Here is a 20,318-nt window from a genome sequence, read left to right as displayed (position 1 = left end):
CCTGATCTTGGATGGCGAGTAGAAAGCCCTCGGTTTCTGGAAACATCTTGCCTGATACCAACCAATAGTTCGACGAAGCAGTGTCGACATGATTTTGGCTGATCTCATTAGGATGCTGCCCATGAAGGAGCTTCTCCATCCAGATGCGGAGTTTTTTCTGGTCCGTATAATGGTAGCTGCGCACTTCGCTCTTAAGTTGTAGAGGAGTGGAATCATCTATTTGATTTATTGCGCGATGCAGCGTGGAATTTTCTCATTGCCTGTAAAAATAGGATCTTAAGTTAGTGATTTGTTTTTCAAGTTGTTTACCCAGATCTATGAATCCTCTTCCTCCAAGGTGGCGGGAAGGCATTGTTCTTTCAGTGGCACTTCGAAGGTGGTGGTTGTGCGTTTTAGTAAGTAGGGTCCTCACTTTTCTTTGTAGCCTTTGTATGTCGGTCCTACTCCAATTAATTACCCCAAAAGAATAACTAAGAGCTGAAGATGCGTAGTAGGTTAAGTGCCTTAAACATATTTTTGCTGTTGAGATTGGTTCTCAAAACTTGTCTTACCCTTTTCACAACTCGTTAGTCAGTTAGCATTTCATTGTTTGTTGTTTAATCGTTTGTGATTGTTTCATCCCCAAGTATTTGTATATTTCGTGTTCGCCCATGGCCTCGATGGTCTGGAAATTCTGCATCTGATATTCTCCTGGCTGAATTTTTTCTCGGATTGTATTGAGAGTACGGCATTTATCTAGTCCAAATTGCATGCCGATGTCGTTGGAGAACTCTTCTACTATATGCAGCATTTGGTTTGGCTGGTTCCTAGTTGCAGCCATTATTTTTAAGTCATCCATATACAGTAAGTGATTTAACTTTGCAATCTCGGTGTTATTATCTCGGATGCTAAACCCATAGTTGGTAGAGTTAAGACGGTTCGAAAGAGGGTTCGTAGCAAGGCAGAACCATAATGGGCTCAGTGACTCCCCTTGGAAGATTCCTGTTCGAATTGGAATGTTGTTTGTACTTACTGCGCTTTTACCCTGTACTTCGAGCTGGATCGTTGTTCTCCAACTTGTCATAGCGCTCTCTAGAAAAGACAAAGTATTACCATCAACTTTATATATTTTTAAAATGTTTATAAGCCATTCGTGTGGTACTGAGTCGAAGGCTTTCTTATAGTCGACGTAGGCAGTAAAAATATTTCTCTTGTTGTGATATGCCTGGTTGTTGATGACAGAGTCGATAATAAGTTGTTCTTTACAGCCCATAGAACCTTTAGCGCATCTTTTTTGTTGTGCGGCTATGATGTTGTTTTCCTCACAGTGTTGATAAATGCGCTGTGTTAAACATGAAGTGATAATTTTATACAAAGTAGGTAGGCACGTTACCGGTCGGTACTTAGACGGATCTTGTGTGTGTGTTGTTCTGGTCTTTAGGCAGTAGATAGGTTACTCCTTGCGTTAGGAACGCTGGTATTTCCTGTGGGTTAAGAATAACGTGGTTAATTAATTCTGAGAGTTTAGGATGCATACTCCGTAGTTTCTTTAGCCAAAAGTTATGAACTCCATCTGGGCCAGGTGATTTCCAATTATGCAGTTTTTGGATAATCTGGTTGACTTCCTCGATAGTGAATGGTCGATGTTCCATCTGGCTATATTTATTACTGTTTTGTTTCTCTTCAGTAACCCAGCTTGCGTTGATATTGCATGTTGTTTGAGTTGCAAGTTGTTTGGCCCAAAAATCTTGAATTTGTTCTTTCGTGGGGTATTGCTTATCTGGGTGATCTGATTTTGAATTTACCTCTCTATAAAATTGCCTTTTAAAATTATTATTATTATTATTATTATTATTATTATTATTATTATTATTATTATTATTATTATTATTATTATTATTATTATTATTATTATTATTATTATTATTATTATTATTATTATTATTATTATTATTATTATTATTATTATTATTATTATTATTATTATTATTATTATTATTATTATTATTATTATTATTATTATTATTATTATTATTACTATTATAATTATTATGGTTTTTTATCTGCATAATTTTCTAAATAATGCCAATTTTTGAACGAATATTGGTTCCGTGGGCTTTATTGATATGAGAAATTTGAATTTCTTCTTAATTTAGCTCTTACTTGTAGTAAGAGCTAAATTAAGAAGCGTATTTTGGTATTTTTTCTTGGCGTATTTTTTATGACTTTTTCTACAACCTTGTTAGATGTCGCTTGGGCAACCGTTTTCGAAATATTTGAGTTTAAAATAGTCGATGCAGGTGTTTTAAAAAAGTGAAACAATTTTAATAAAAAAAAGATGAAGTAGGCTAGTTAATGTTTTTTTGTTTCTGTTATCATGTAAAAATTTAAACATAATACAAGTTTGGCGTATAGTTAAGTAGTAGATAATCGATAAGTGAGATTATTTTTTTTTAGAACATTAAATGCCTAGAATAAGCCTAGCTGCAAATCATAGGCGAGGTTGTTTGAGTTCACCATCTCTCAGGCAATGATGTTCGCAACCATCTCAAATCCGTTTATGTCATATATTACAGAAAAAAGTTTAATACAAATCTTTTGGAAGTTAACCTTTTAATTATTTTTTACAAAAAAACTTTAGTTTGTCCCGGTTTATACCCAGTATAAATCGATTTAGTTATCTATTGTTAATATCGAGACAAAAAATTATTAAAACTCCTTTGGAATTCCAGGAGATACGGGCATTATATTGATTAAATAATAATGGGCGCCGACTATAAATATGTTGCTGGCAAACGACATATGATGCGTTCTCAATTTTGGTTCCTGGATATCCAGCGACGAATAGACCAGATACCACCTTCATTTTTACACACATCTGGGAGCATTTCGGGTTCGAATAAGCAATAAATTTGCTAGATCATAATAATAAACTTAATTACACATTTTTATTAATATTTTGGTATCCCATACTTGATAGATACTTTACAAATATGCCGTCTTTGCGTCTTTTATAATATTATAACCTAGAATAGCATACGTTAAAAGACGAATATGCCCAGCCAATGAGAATAGAGGACGGGACCGAAAACCGATTGATCCCTTCCTTTACGTCCGTAAAATTTGGCGCGCGAATCGAATGGTATATTACTTTTGTTTTGTTTTCCCTAACCTAGATTGCAGATTTTATTTGCTTTGCTTCCTGAATGATTTAATTATCATCGATAATTATTATTGTAATAATTTTGCGACTATTTGAGTGCACAACAATAATAGTGTTTAGTGCTGACTCCGTTGTCTATTATATTCGGTTCGACGCTAATTTTGAGTTCAAAAACACACATTTTAGTGTTTGACTTTCAATTTCTAGTAAATTTTCCAGTGATTTTTTTACTGTATAATTTCTTTTTTAGCTGCTGCAATATCTGTTTACGATAATTATGGCAAGACTAAGCAAGAGTAAGATATATTTTTTGTAGTTCTAATCTGAATTATTATGTATTTTCTAGTCGATAAGAAGCAAACATCTTAAGAAGTTTCACATCATTATATTTCATTACATATCAAATATGTACCAAGAGTACCCAGGCATTTTCTTATTTTAATAGTTGAAATAAACATTTGCTTGATATTTACAATAGAATCATTAAACAATCATTTTTAAATTTTAGTTATTTTAAATAATATACCTCTCGGAGGGCGCAAGTAATAGGGAGATCGATTATGATTGTCAGACCTGAAATAAATTTAAGAATGGAGAAGAACATAATATATTATACAATTGTAACAGGAGCGACGTCAAAAGTAGTATAACCTTTTAGTTCTCAGACATAATTGTATATTTTGTTATTTACTTTTAGGATTCAGTAGCTCATGTAAAAAGAGAAATGACGCAATAGAAAGGCTAAACTTGCTAACAAGAGGTAACCTGGCATATTTGATAAGGAAATATAATGTTGACAAGAAAAGAGATGGGTTTGATATGGTAGCCACTGCTTTGAAAATTAATGAATGGAATAGCCAAGGGAAAAATTATGCATTTGTTTTCAAGAGAATTGGTATGTGTATATGTATGAAGATTACCATTAATACTACTAATCACAAATTAGAGAGTTTTGGGTGTTTTAATAATGATGTAAATAATGGAAGTGCTCATGAATATGGGGGTGATCCATCATAAAGACAATTTTATTTTAGTTTGTCAGAATTCAAAAATTACTACATACAAATAATTGCATGAAAAATTATTTTCATGTAGGTTGTCTTTTTAAAAATTCCATTTACACATTGATGTCACAGTTTTTAAAGTGATTTTTTTTGCAATAAATGTAGCAACTAGTCAAACTAATCAGCTTGTATCAACTTCGATTGAACTTGTTCATTAAGCTTTAATTTTTAGGGGATTCTTATCCGGGACTGAACAATTTTGCTACATGAATTGAATTATGGAGAAGAAATTAAAATAATTTAAAAGGATTATTGTATAGATGGAACAAATATGAATTGTTGTTATGGCATGGCTATATTTTATCTTTGTAAGTATGTATGTAACTAAAATATGATGGTGTATTATTTAGTATTTAGTGTTCTATTTAACTGTAGTCGTTAACGGTTTTGGTGCAGGGTCAGTAGATATCAATTTTAAAGCAAGATTGTAAATATCAATTTTAAGAGATTTGAGATTAGGTGTTTGGTTTTTACCTATATAGGTATACCTATATTTTATCTTCAGACTATTAGTAGAGTTAGCTTATTTTATTTTATATTTAAATTTTTAAGTGTACTTAAATTTGGATTGCTATATAAGTATAATATTTTTAGAGCGCCGAAAACCTAACTGAATTGCTTCAAAATGGAGATGGAATGATAAGGGACTATATATTCTGTGAATATATTTAATTATATAAAATGTATAAAGAACAGTAATTTTTTTTCTTTCAGGGTACTACAGAAAAAATCTGTTGAATGGAAGATGATAATGCTAGCTAAAGAAGTGCTAATCTACAGACCAAGCATGATGGATTTAGTTTCTTCTCTACGGTTTTAGTTTTAAGATGTTGATATTATATAATACTTTTGTCATAGTGTTACCTAGTGTCGATAGTATAGTTTATTTTAAAAATTATTATTATAAAATATGTTATTATAAAGATAAGATTAGATATTAAGGTATTTGATAAATATGATAAGAAATTTTTAATTTCAAAGTAATATCACTGTCATCACAATTATTTAAATAATTTTCAAATTATATATATTACACACATATTTTTTAGGATTATTCGTTATACATATTTTGATTTTAATTTTTGTTAAATAAAAGTTTATATGTTATTTATATGTTTTTTTTTAGCAATTCATATACTTTTAGTTATTCATCGCCTAGCAATCTTTATCATCTACCCACTTGATATTTTCTGATCCACATATTTTAATCTCCTAAGTAATGATTATTATATTATGAGACTTATAAATTATAGGTACCTATCATAGGAATATAACATGTAAGAGGTTTTTTCACACTAAATCTTAATAAAGGGTGATTCAAATTGAGCTTCCACATTAAAAATATTAAAAAAAAAAGAAGAAATTGAAAATTATAGAAAAATATTTATTTTCCTCTTGAAGGTAGTTAATTACAATTATGTATGAAAGATGACATCATGTAAATGACCGCCGCGGCTCATGTGGCATGACGTAATCCGTTTGGAGAAATTTTCGACTACTCTGTGGCACAAATCAGGACCTATGTTGGTAATTTCGCGTCTAATCTCTTGTTTCGGCTCCGCAATGGTGTTCGGGTTATTCTTGTAGACTTTGCTCTTAAGATACCCCCATAGAAAATAATCTAAGGGAGTTAAATCACAGGATCGCGGCGGCCAATTGATATCACCGTTACGTGAAATAACGCGACCTGGAAACTTGCCGCGCAGTACTTGGATCGTTTCTCCTGATGTATGACAGGTGGCACCGTCCTGTTGAAACCAGAGATCTTCGATGTCCATATCTTCCAACTGTTCCCAGAAAAATTCTGTTATGATGTTCCGATAGCGAACGCCATTAACCGTAACAGCGTTCTCCGCATGATCCTCGAAGAAAAATGGACCAATTACGCCTCCGGACCAAAAGGCACACCAAACAGTCACCTTTTGAGGATGCATTTTCACTTCAACAATCTGTCTTGGATTTTCTAATCCCCAAATACGGCAATTGTGAGTATTTACGAAGCCCCCAAGGTGAAAATGTGCCTCATCGCTAAAGATGATTTTCATTGGAAAATTTGCCCCTTGTTCTCTTATCCATTCGGCAAATACACGGCGCTGTTGATGGTCCCTAGGCTTCAATTCCTGCATTATTTGGACTCTGTATGGGTGTAACTGCAAATATTTTGTTAAAATCCGCTGTGTAGTGGAATATGTAAGGTCCAGTTGCTGCGATCGATGACGAATCGATGTTCTTGAATTTTCGTTCACACTTTCGGCAACAATAGCAATATTGTGTTCCGACCGACCTCTACGAGCATGCCTAGGAGTTTTGATGTTAGCGACGGATCCAGTTTGCTCGAATTTTTGTACCAAATTCCAAATTGTCTTCTCACAAGGCCGATTTTGTGCGCCAAAAAATTCACGTAAAGCACGAAATGTATTTTTCCTTGATCGGCCGTTTTCATAATAGGCTTGGATAATTTTAACACGTTGTTCGGTCGTATATTGATCCATGACTGTTTTGTTTATATTTTGACGTTAGAAATGTCACGTTGCCGTTGACAAATTCAGTAGCGTTTCAAAAAAAAAATTGTAATGTGGAAACTCAATTTGAATCACCCATTATAATACCATAAAAAGGATCTTTAAAACAAGCTAAAATACGAAACAAAAAATACAAACTTTGAAGTGTTATCATTAATAATAATGCCATATTTTTTGGATTGTTTAATGTGTTTTATATATACAGTACTAACTCGTGCACTTGTACTTATTTACTAATTAACACAGCAGCCCCACCATACTCGGTTCCCTATTACCCACGTTTAAAATTCAACTAAAGAATCCTAGAAATACTTAGTGTCCTGAGGATGACAGATTTCTGTTTTTTTTTATTTCTGACCCCATCCAACAACTATCTCCAGTAATAATGGCTATTGCTTTCATATCGCTATCATAATAAAATGATTTCAATAAGGTACTAGATATCTATAAAAATCAAATTTGGCAACTATTTATAAATTACCCATTTTCATATTCTTACAAATCTTGATTACGCTGTAAATATGTATAAAAAATCATTAATTTACTAATTTATAACAGCTACATATTTATTTCTTTATTTAATATATATTTCTTTATTGAGCGTCTTTTATATGCATATCGCATTTTCTGTTTCCATCTAAAATATAAATACCTAACAAAACAAATTGCTATATTAGCAAATATATAAGTAAGAGATGCCAATTCTCGCTGTTAAACTACATGCATTGAAAAATTCGTGTTTTGAATTTTGGCGGGACGCAAGCCACGCCTCTGCGGTGCCGGAATGCTCTCATTGGCTGGGCATATTCGTATTTTGACGTATCCTACCTAGAATGATGACACCATTGACACCTAAAGGCCGATTTACACGATGCCAATAACTGGCGCCAGTCTCACTGGCACGCCAGCGCTGGTATCGTATAGACACTATTCTGTGCCAGTCCAGTGCTGGCCGACTGCACTGGCGAGAATAGAGGGTTCGCCTATTTTTCATGCCAGTCGATTTCACCTCTATGCTCCGCAACACCCGCGCCAGTACTTAGGCAGCGTCTAAACACGTTGCCGCCAGTCAGTAGCATACTTAGGAAGGCTGTCTTGAAAGTTGAATTATTTAGTTTATTTTTTGTAATTATTTCTGGGTGTTTTTGAAAAAATGGCCCGTAAGTTTAGTGCAGATGAAACTATAAAGCTTCTATAATTGTATAGAGAGCATGAATGCTTATGGAATATTCGATGCCAGGAATATAAAAACAAACAAAACCGAACATCGGCTCTTTAACAAATTCGGACCGAAATTGGTATCGAAGATATTACGATTGAGGACATAAAAAATAAGATAAACAGTATTAGAAATATGTAATGTAATGTAAATTATTCCGAATATATTAAACATACTTTGCCTTATTAAATTGTTTTAATGCTCTAAAAATTGCCCGACACACTTCTGGTATTAACTGTGCTATAGCAGATTTGGAAACACGATAAAAGTGACTTATGCTTCGGTAAGACATTCCTGTACCTAAATATGTCAACGTTATTTCTAACTTTATTTTTGCGGGTAGTGCATCTCTCATTATGGTGTCTTGACGCTGAATAGGGTGTTCTATAAGAGAAAGTAACTCGTCAAAATTTTCGGCTGTAAGTCGTAACGCCAATCTGTACTTAGAGGGATCTTCTAATCTAAGCTGTTTTAACAGCAAAGCCGAACCTCCTGTTATTGATCTCTCACTGATCCATTTTCTCACCCATAGTCGCTTCTTTTTTTTCAATTCTCTATTTAACATATTACTCAATTCATCTTTTAGTAACATAATTACGGTTCTTATTGTTCTTTTTTTGAAAAGTTCAATTTTTCTCGAATTCATTTTTAAAAACAACACAGTACAAATTCACAACTGACTTGAACTTACTGACATCGTGTAAACAACTTTAGGTACAACACTTGGCCAGTAAAAAACTGGCTTGCCAGTGAGACTGGCGCCAGTTACTGGCATTGTGTAAATCGGCCTTCTCTTTAATACTAATACTGTATGAAAGGTGCACCATTCAAAAGTAAACAACGAGCGCAGTTGCCAAATATCTTTATAGCGAGAATATTTCTGGGCAAAATCTACAGCGTTGCCGCTGTATGTGGAAATTTGGTGATTTAATTATTATTAGTGTAAGTATAGTACAAAATAGTTTTGGTTATTAAACGAGTTTCACTCTTTCTTTTGCTTTATAATAAAGAATGTAACTCAGTTTCTGACAATTATAATATTTTATTATATCACTTTCTTTTCTTCTGTTAAAATTGAGTAATCACTAGTAATATGAAATACTAAGCATGTTTATACCCTCTGTTTAAGTTTTTTTAAATGGTAAATTTTACCAATGCTGAGTATGTTGACATACATTCTACGTACGGGCTTGCTAATGGAAATGCTTTTAAAGCTAAAGACCTGTATCAGAAGCGTTATCCGAATCGCATAAATCCAACTTCAACTTTTTCAAAAATTCACATTTGGTTAGGAGAAACAGAAACATTTTTGAAAAAGCTAGTCACCTGTCGGGTGCAGCTTGGGCGGTGAGAACATCAGGTATCCTAGAAAAAGAAGAAGAAGAAAATGTGCTAAAGGATGTCCCAATAGGAACGCACGTTTTAAATTACGCGGCATTTTTTTTAATGGCAGTAGGTCACAAAATAAAAATTAGAAGAATAATGTAAACAGGTTGCGATTAGTAGCCATGGAACGATATACGGCCGAGCAACGCGTTATTATTATTAAAACACACTATAAATATGGAGAATGTTTTGCAAAAGTTCGTATATTGCGTGGGATTTTTGGTCGACACAATGCGCCAAATCACACGACCGTTCAAAGACTACTTGAAAAATTTGAGCAAAAAGTTAAAGTTAAAAAATTTGGTTCAGTCGTAGACGTAAAAACACCAGTGCGTCATCGTACTAGTCGGTGTGTTGAAAACATTGGAGCTGTGCGTAAAAGTGTTGGCGAGAATCCGAAAACATCTATCAGCATCGTGCACAGCTTCAAAGAGCACTACCCATCAAATTCTCACAAAAGACCTTCACTTCCATAAATATTAGATTCAAATGACTCAGGACTTAAAGCCATTGGACCATGCGACACGCCGTACATTCTTTTCTTGGGTATTGCAAAAAGAACAAATGGATGTTGATTTTACAAAGAAAATTCTGTTTATCGATGAGGCACACTTTCACCTTAATAGCTTTGTTAATAAACAAAATTGCCGGATTTGAGGCGAAGAAAATCCTAGAGTTATTCATGAGAAGAAAATGCCTCCATTAAGAGTCACTGTTTCGGGCGCACTTTGGACAGATGGTTGCCCCATACTTCTTCAAAGACGAGGCAGAAAATGCAGTTACTGTCAACAGCGAATGCTATCGTAACTTGCTAACTGAATTTGTATGGCATCAGTTGGATGGTATGGATATAGAAGCTGTGTGGTACCAACTGGAGGGTGCGACATATCATACTATGGGCGAAGTTATTCAGTTATTGCAATGAAAGGTTTTCGGTCGTGTCATTTCACGGAATGGAGACCAGAACTGACCCGCAAGATCGTGCGATTTAACGCCTTGAAATTTTTTTCTTTTGGGTTTTTTAAAATTCCTCGTATATACTAAAATATACGGTAAAATAGAAGCAAATAAAATATAAATCCAAATATGCTAAAATATAAAGTGATTTTAATTTGCGTTTGAACTTGTTAATATCAAATGTTTTTTTAAAATGAAGAGGATAATAACTTGTAAATTTTTTTACTAAGGTATATGATCGAGTTTCCGGTAAGGGAGGATGTAGCGATTGGTAGGCGAAAATCATTTACCTGGTGAGTCATATATCTAGTGTCAGAGGAAGATTTAGGATACTTATGAATAAGAGTAGCTGTTTCCAAGGTAAAGAGAGCAAATAGAGTTAAAATTTTTTGAGATATGAAGAAGCGTTTACAGAAATCTCTTAACCCAGCAGAACATTATTTTTTGAATCACAAAAAATACCTAACCCCTTGTTGTTTAAGTCCCACAAAGGCATGCCATAACGAAGATGAGACTAAACAAGAGAAAAGTACACTGAACTCCTCCCAGCTCATGTCTTGTCATTTTTACTGTAAAGTATCCAGAGGATAATTTTGATGCAAGATTTAGGATATTGCAAATAATCTTAGAATCGAAGGCGACCATCAATGGTAATACCAAGGAACTTGCAGTTTTCTTTGTTTTTCATGTTGCCTTGGACATCGCACTTAAACCCCAAATAAGTAAATTCAACATTCAAAAGCCACATTTAACACAAGCCTTTTTAAAACACACCACCCCGATGAAATCTTAAGATCCTCGAAAACCTAAGCTCTAATGTAAACAGAAACTTTATGACTCCTCAATATGGTAATATCATCGGCAAACTGAACCACTTTGCCCTGTAATCTCAATGAGCCAAAGTCATAGAGGTACTCCAGACTTAAGGCATCTAGAACCAGACCAACACCCAGATACTGTAACTCTCTGAGTACGATTTGATAGATAGTATTCCAGCCATTGCAATGCCACACCCCTCAAACCATATTTATTGAGCTTAGACAACAGTAGTCCATGATCCACACAATCAAATGCCTTGGATAAATCACAAAACACTGCCGCCGTCTCTCCAGAATCCAAGGATACACAGACACTTTTCAAAAAGCTAAAAACGACATCATGAGTTCCCAGTTTGAAATCCAAATTGATTTGTAGGTAAAATGCTATTATGTTGTAAAAAGGACAAAATTCTGCTTTTTACAAGTTTTTCAAATATCTTGGAGAGGTTGGATAAAATAGAAATTGGACGGAAATTACAAGGCTTATTAAAATCCCCAAACTTATGAAGAGCGATAATCATTGCCTCTTTTAAACATGAACCAAAAATGCCATTATGCCAGGAATTGTTTATGACAGAAACTAAGGCATTCAGTGCTGAGCCAGACAAACAGAGTAGTAACTTTGATGATATTCCATCAGCTGCATTCGGTAAGATCAACAGGAGCAAAGTAAAAACACCTGTTGGACTGAAACTTGCTGAATATAATGTAAGGGTACATATATATAATGTAACAATATTACTACTCACATCCTTGAGCAAGAAATGAGAAATATTACAATAAGAATCATTAAAAATATTTGGTCTCACCTCTGGTTCAGATTTTTTTATGAGAATGCCTAAAATGATTAATAATTGACCAATACTCTCTCTACCTATTTGATAACACATTTAAGGGCATCACAATATTTAGCCTTTGCTGCTTTATGTGTCTTTCTGTATAGTGTTAGAATTTAGAAGAAAAAAAAACTCGAATACAGTCTATAAACAAAGTTTCAACAAGTCGGATCACTCTCATGTTCTCCTCGAAAAGCCGCGATTTTTTGCATGGAGTCGTAGATCATGTTTGTGTGCATCCATCGATAGGATACAAGATGCGCAAAGATTTCATCAAATGTATTTACCGAGAAAAGTAATATTATTTTAAAATTATTTACACAAGTTTAATTTTGGTTAATTTATTACTGTAATTGTATTGCAAATATGGTTGGTATTTTTAATGCGCATCCTCAAACAGCACAAATGTGTCGTATGGACATCCAAAGATTTCCTTTTTGGAAATATAAATGTCCAACAGATATCAGTTAATTTCTTTAAAAAATCCTCGGATGTCCGTAGGATGATACAAATGTCACAAAAGTAGATCGCCATAAGACCGTTGTATAAAATTTTAGACTGGACAAATAATTTGTCAATGCAAAGATATATATAAAATAGCATGTCTAAAGCCCTTTTAGATGAAGTTATTCAGTAAATGAGGTAAACTTTGTCATATCCATAATATAGGGTATTCAAAAAATTTAGTTTGTATATCGACATAATTATGAAACAAAAAATGGATGGAGATCCTCCCGGATGCGTATTTACATACTATACTATAGCACAGAGCACCATAGAACTCGACGGCTTCGCACCGCAGTGTAATATGTAGTTGAGAAATGCGCTTATTTATCACTACATACTATACTACGCTATAGAGCATTAGAAAGAAACATGTTTTTATGTGATTTATTTGGTACTGTAAAATTGGTAGTATCAGAGTGAATAAATGTGTAATTATTTATCTTATTATTATTATTGTTTCTTGTTTCATTTTTGTTGATGATTTGAATATACAAGATGAGGCATGTTAAAATTTTTAATGAATATATATAACGAAGGTGTGTTGTATTTTGGGTTTTAGAAATTCGATAGTGCTTTGTTTTTAAGTTTCTAAGGTTTTTTGTTATTATGTATATGAATACAAAGTATTTATCTAAATAAGTACATATAAATTGTTAGATTATAATAAAGTACTACCTATTTAGTTTAGATTTGAAATTTAAAGGGCCTAATGAATAAAAATAAAGCAATTACTTTTGCTTAAAATATTTGCGGATTAGAAATGGTAGAATTAGAAGCATATTTTTGTGTGTTAATGAGACAGAATGTATAGGAATATACAGTTTTTTTTTTATTTTACTCATATACTTAATATTGTCTACCATAGATTGAACATGTTACCTATCTATAGACAATATAACCGAACTTAAGGAGTTTCTACGAACACCACTTAATCAGTAAGAAAAAGCTGTAAGAAATCATTCAATATTTTATTAGATCTATTTTATATAAAAAAATAAAAGAGATGATACCTAGTATTCATTCAACAAAAATATTAAATTCAATAGTACCTATCTTAAAAGAAAAAATTGAAATATTTAATGATATATTGCGTTTTGACAATTGTAGGGCACAAGTTTATTTAGTGACCTTGGAACCTTAACGTCTTCAAAAACATATTATTTATTGTCTTTAAAGTTAAATTAAAATTGCTTGTTTTTACCAAAATAATATAAAGCTAAAAGGTGTTTTTTTTAGAGGCGGAGAACTTTAAATTGAAATTAAACACAAAATATTTTATAGATATGAACGAATTTGCTTTTATATCAAAGAATTTTTTTTGGCATTAATATTTAAAAATGATTTCGGGCAGGTGACCCCCATGGCTGGCGCGTACGTGGCGTAATCTAGAGGTCCAATTTTTATACACTCTTTCCAGTACTGCAGGCTGTATTTCGGCAATCACGCGTCGTATGTTGGCTTCCAAGTGCTCAAGTGTTAGCGTAGACATGCAACTTAACATAGCCCCAAAGAAAATAATCTAATGGCGTCAAGTCGCACGAACGAGCTAGGTCCATTCCTTGAAATTATTCGTTGCTCGAATGTCTCTTGCAGTAAATTAATTGTTTGGCGCGCTGTATGGCACGTGGCATCGTCCTGCTGAAACCACATTTCTGCAACGCATGCAACGACTTCAGGCACAAAAAAGTTGGTTATCATGTTTCTGTATCGCTCACCGTTTACTGTAACGTTCTGACCATCAGCATTTCTGAAGACATAAGGACCAATGATTCGACCGGCCCATAAAGCGCACCAAACGGTTAGTTTTTCTGGATGTAACGGTTTTTCGCCAATAGCTCGTGGATTCTCATCCCCCCAAATTCGGCAATTCTGCTTATTTACATAGCCATTTAACCAAAAGTGTGCTTCATCACTAAACAAAATTTTCATATGAAATCGTGGATCAACAGCAATCTTTCCTTCCGCCCATTCAGCTAATGTACGGCGCAAAAGATGATCCTGGGGTTTGAACTCCTGGACAAGTTGAATTTTATATGCTCGCAATCCGAGATCTTTGCGCAAAATTTTCCATAAAGTGGATGGACATAAGTTCACTTGTTGAGAACGACGACGAATTGACACATTTGGATCATTATCAACACTATGCTGCACAGCAGCTATCGCTTGTTGCGTGCGCACTGTACGGCGTCTTTCGGGATGCGTATTGTCGACTAGAGTAAAAGTATTGCGAAAACGATCAACAGTTCCTCGAATTAATCTCTCTGAAGGACGATTATGAGCACCATAAAACTCACGTAATGCCCGATGTGTTTCTCGAGTAGAACCATGTCTTTCAAAATAAATTTGAACAGTTTGGAAACATTGCTCCGGCGTAAGTCTGTTCATGATGAATTGCCAAACCAAACTAATTTAAAAATAACCCAGAACTGTCAGGTCGGCTGTCATAAAAAACAGTGTTGCCAAATGAAAGTTCTCCGCCTCTAAAAAAACACCCTCTATATTATAATAAATTCTTGTTGTATTTACTAAATGTATGTATAAATATATTTTTCTAGAATCAAAGTCCTTATAGAAGTCTTCAAAAAGCATTTTAGTTTGGATATAGAACAATAGTGGACGTAGCGATAGAATTAAGACTAAAAAAATCTAAGGAATAGTAATAACAGCAAACCACTTGTTAACAGATGATATTTATATTCAATAGTCGATTTATTTCCCACACAGTAAGCTAAGTTTACACCGCGAGTACCAACTTATACTGTGTTAATTTTAATAAATTCTTAGGCTTTTACTCCAACAAAGTCAAGACTATTATTTTAATCCCTTTGTTTGGCCCTAGTTATCAGCTTCAACTTTAGTCCTTGAATAATGTTCATATACATTATACCTATATGTTTTCGCCAAAAAAAACTAAATTTAGTCTACCCTGTTTGGCATTGACTAAATTCCTTTATTAAATTTTAGTACGCGGTTTTTTGCAAGGAAAAAATACAAGGTACATCTTCTAATTCTAAACAGTTTGCAAACTTTTCTGAAATTGCAAAAAAATTTAAAGCAAACTTCAGAAGAATACTTAACGTAGTCAAGCTTAACCACTGAAGGGGTTTTTAATTTAATTTTTAATTCATATGACTTGCAGAATAATATAAATCAACTTTTGCGGTATTACTATTTTGTGGTTCAATATGTGGCTACTTTGAACATTTCTACCAACATAAGGGCATTTTTCGCTATTTCAGGAAAGTTTACCCCAATGTAGTATCCATACAAGCAGGTTAATGATAAAAATATAAATCACTACATTCTGAAGCGAAACCTATATTTTAAAATTAAACCAAATTTAGGAATGGACTAAAAAATTACATTTTACGCGTACGTATTTAAAAGTTGAAAAAAACCTTTAAAAGCCCACAAGCACATAGTACAACACACCTTCACAACATTAGGTATTTGTTTTCAAATTGTTCAGTCGCAACATATTCATTAAATATTTAAACACCCTTTATCTTGTATATCGAAATCGCAAGCAAAAAAAAACAAAATTCAATAATAAAAATAATAACAACATAAATAATTACACAATAATTAAATGTGTTATTACCACTTTTACAGCACCAAACAAATCACATAAAACATTTTTCGTTCTAATGCTCTGTACCGTATATAGTATGCAGTGATAAATAAGCGCATTTCTCAACTACATATTATACTGCAGTGCAGAGCCGCCAAGTTCTATGGTGCTCTGTGCTGTAGTATAGTATGTAAATACGCCTCCCGGATAGCACAGAGATATCTTTTAAAAAATCTTAAAGATATCTTCTAATGATTTTTGTAACTTTAATTAATTTTTTTTCCGAATTAATTAAAATTATAAATAAAAACTAGGCGATTTAAGAATGTTAAGACCTATTATCTTAAATTTTAATACGTATTTGATATTTACTCAGTTATTATCAACAAATTACTATTTAATAAATTACAAAATACTGCTTATAAAATGGATAAAAGTTTCTTCATTAATTCAAATTATGTTTTTAAATTTCACAAATCAATCGTACGCCGTGTATATTTAAGAAACATTTTTCGACGAAAGATGAACATCTTATATGTATCGTTAAAAATAAAAGTCCACAGATCTTCAGAAGAAAATTGATCCACTCGACTCCAATAAACTAATTATACTTTTCAAAGCATCCTTTGGAAGGCAATAAAATTCCATTAGACAAAATTATTCTTTACGTATAATTTTTTCATATGCTTGGAATAAAATAAAAACCTTCTTATAATACCTAAAATGCAAGAAAACTTCCTTGCAGTACCCCAGAGACAAAAAATTACATAAAAGAGCCTAAAATAAAATGAAAAATAAGTGAAAGATATTTTTTATACTTTTCAGCCTTCTGGTTTCATAATCTTGATGTCTTCCAGGCAATGTTAATGACGTTAAATGACTGAAACAAATAAAAAAATATGTCAAAGCCTCAAATAACATTGAAAATGTGTTAAAAAGTTGAAAGGTTACTTACAATAGCTGAAAAGCTTAAAAAATATTTTAATACCCACAGATATAAAAAATTATTCTTTTACTACCGTGCGTAAATAACTCGCTTTACACACTTCCCAATGTTTATAAAGTCTTTTTAGGCACTAAAGCGTAAAGTACTTTGGTATTTCTTTATCTTCGATAGTAAAAAAAATTTTGTATGTGACACATGTGTAAAATCCCCTTTTTTATTCATGAAAATTGTGGAATTTCACATTATTTCGTCGTATTATTCAGGGAGGTTAAGCTAGAAAAACTAATAGCAAAAAAGGACGATAATTTATTCAAAAGCATAATTTAAATGCGACTAATACACTTTTTAATAAATAAAAGCAAATTTCTACCGCCGATGGAAATGGCCTTTATTAAAAATGGGATAAATTTAAAATGATTTATGGGCGGGTATCATGTTATTTTCGAATTGCATTTGTATTATTTTGTAATCGGAAATATGAAACAAATATCGCCAATATGAGCGGCGGGTTATATAGTTTTCGAGTGGAAATTCTATAAAATAATAACACGAAATGTCATTTTAGAGTTCAATTAATACTTGCCAATTCAACGTTAAAATTCGATCTGATTTGGCTTTTTTTTCGGCTGACGATTTAGGTAAAAAAATGGGTGTCATACTCGTTTAAATTACACATTACAATTGGCAAAAGGCAAATCGAAAAAAAGATCACGTTATATCAACGTCAATCGTCAGTTCAAACGGCATGCACGCACACCCAGATTGTTGTTCTTCTAACTGACAAAACGTATTACCACCAGAAAATCAAACAATTAATCACTGGGAAAAGCACGTCCGTTTTCCATTTCGCGTGTTTATCAATCATAATGGAATTTCACCCGAAATCCTGTAATCTGCACCCAGTTCTTCTAATTTTTTCGGAAATGCCCGTTAATGGACTATTAAAAGCTTTATGTTATTGTTGTCGCGTTTAATATACATTTGGCATTTTATTTTTGACATTTTTATGGAGTTCTGAGTCATTGTTGCATGGATGGAAAAAGAAAATGGCTTTAAATACTTAATACAAAAAATATAAAAAGTGCATGGAAAAATGATTTAATTTTTATGAAAAAAAAACGAAAAAATAGTTTTAAATATATGAAAGAAACAAAAAACAATTTTCTGGAAAATATGAAGTCCCTGGAAGAAAGAAAAATTAAAAAGTATTTGAAATTACTGTTGTTGTTGCCTAGAAAACTACTAAAATTATTTTATTCCCAGATTGAGAAAATCACCGTAAATACCTAGGAGAAATATAAAATGATATTTGAAAAATTATTAAAAAAGAAAGTGCCTGAAAAAACAACAAAATAGATTAACTTCCATGGAAGAAAAAATTCACATTTATGTGTCTCTAAATATTACGAAACAGCCACTAAACTTGTCGAATATAACTCACATCAGTGCATAAAGCTTAAGCTTCCTTTAAACGCCGTAAGCGTTGTGATCCAAGCCATAATGATGCTAATAGCAAGCAATCTCGCTGGTTATTAGACTTTGAAACACATAGTCATTACAGGAACTGTTTACCTATATGAACTACCGGTAAGTTCCTTACGCCCTGAAATTTTCCTTGGATAATTTAATTATTTTTATTGGCAATAGGGACAATCTTCAATAAACCTCGTAATACAATAGAAACCTGAAACAAAAGAGATTCATTCCCCATATACCCTGACAGCAGCTTCATGTATAATGAATACTTGGTCTGGGGAAACGTGTCGGACGGTTTTGTGCTAGGACAACCCGTCACCGTCGGTTTAAAGCTTATCTAAGCTTAACTAGCTTCGCTTATGTGCTACGTAAATTGCCCTGTTTAAAAACTGTTTAAGAATGGGGGTAGAAAACTGTCCCGGGAGTCCCACTTAACATTTCGCAGCTGAAATCTCGTCTCAATTAGCCAGTCTACTAGCAGAAAATAATGGTAAGGGAGAACTTTTATAAAATAAGGAATTCACGGGTTTTTTTGAAAAAATTTTAACGCAATTGTATGTTATAGCGTTGATTGAATAATAGGTTTATTCATTCAACGGTTATAGCTTAATTGTCCTTCACACTATTCATACAAAAATTGAGTGAAGAATTTCAAAATTTGATAGTACATAACAGGAAAACTATAGAATTTATAAATATGGAATTTTTGAAGGGGTCAAAAAAATTGTCAGAACACTTTCTTCGGTACTGTTGAGTTTTTACCGTTCGTTACGTGTGAACTAAATACTCGATTGCACAAACATCATCTGATATGATCACATATCAGTTAAACCTCAGCCAATATCCCGAACTTTACCGCACTGAAGCATCAACTAACTCCCAGCGGCGACGCGGCTCCTTATACAGTGTGGCCCAAATTGAGTGTACATGTATGGGTGTATCTTGGAAACTATAAGATAAAACTATAAGTTCATCTTATAGTTTCCAAGATACCCATACATGTACATCTAATTTGAGGAAGATTCGCTGACCTTCGAGACATCGTGCGGTGTGCCACTTGGGTCATTCCGGAGTGACGGAGAATCACCTAGTTTCTCGGTGTTTACAATATCGTTACAGTACTTAGTTTTGTTTTTTTACGAAATACACTGGCACAAAAAGGACAAACCCTATGGTATTTGAGTATCACGAATAGCGCCAGTGCTAGGTGTCTGTAGATATCTTTTTTTTTGTGTATAAGTACTGCAAATTGTAATGTTTAGGAAAGACGTGTGTGCAATCTCATGGAAAACACACTGAAATTCAATTCGCTATTTCTCGTACTTACATCTTATTTTCATTTAACGCCCAAATAAAACCCCAAATGCTAATTTTATACATTTATTACACCACTTATTTGTACCAATACTTATTTACATTTATTTCAATACTTGGAAACCCCATTTAAATGCAATTTTTTTTGCTATTGAGCCCTAGAAAAGATGTGGGATCGACTGACATGTAGATTCCGCCACCTCTAAAAATGAACTAAAAAACATCAGGGTTGCCACTTATACAAAGACGATAGGTGGTCCGGTGGGGCGGGAGACGGTTCCTAAAATCTTAGTTCGGCAGTTTTGCCTAAAGAGGTCGAATTGTATTATCTGTTCGCCACAGACGGGCAGGGGCGTACCAAAATATATTATTATATTAATTTTTTTTTTAAATAATTTAGTAAAATTACGGAACAACGTGCTTTGGGAGTTCCGATATAGCGACGTTTTAGAATGATCCGGGTAATTCGGAAAAATATTTACCATGCTAGTAATGGTTAAACAGAGTAAGTCCACCACCTTCCTTCTATGCGCCAAACTGTCCAAGGTTCAAGTTATCTC

General features: G+C 33.2%; 1 protein-coding gene and 1 long non-coding RNA gene across 6 annotated transcripts in view; both read left to right on the top strand.

Annotated features, from left to right (window-relative positions):
• The window catches only part of LOC126740697 (uncharacterized), a 230,480-nt gene that overhangs the window by 156,837 nt on the left and 53,325 nt on the right, over positions 1 to 20,318 (top strand). The window lies entirely within an intron of this gene.
• On the top strand, positions 3,683 to 5,117 carry LOC126740931 (uncharacterized). The gene is made up of 5 exons (XR_007662064.1): positions 3,683 to 3,783; positions 3,840 to 4,037; positions 4,379 to 4,514; positions 4,801 to 4,864; positions 4,921 to 5,117. It is a non-coding gene; the product is annotated as an uncharacterized LOC126740931 (long non-coding RNA).

Source organism: Anthonomus grandis, chromosome 1 (assembly GCF_022605725.1).
Source record: "Anthonomus grandis grandis chromosome 1, icAntGran1.3, whole genome shotgun sequence".
Classification (NCBI taxonomy): Eukaryota; Metazoa; Arthropoda; class Insecta; order Coleoptera; family Curculionidae; genus Anthonomus; species Anthonomus grandis.
This window is presented reverse-complemented; position numbering and strand designations above follow the sequence as displayed.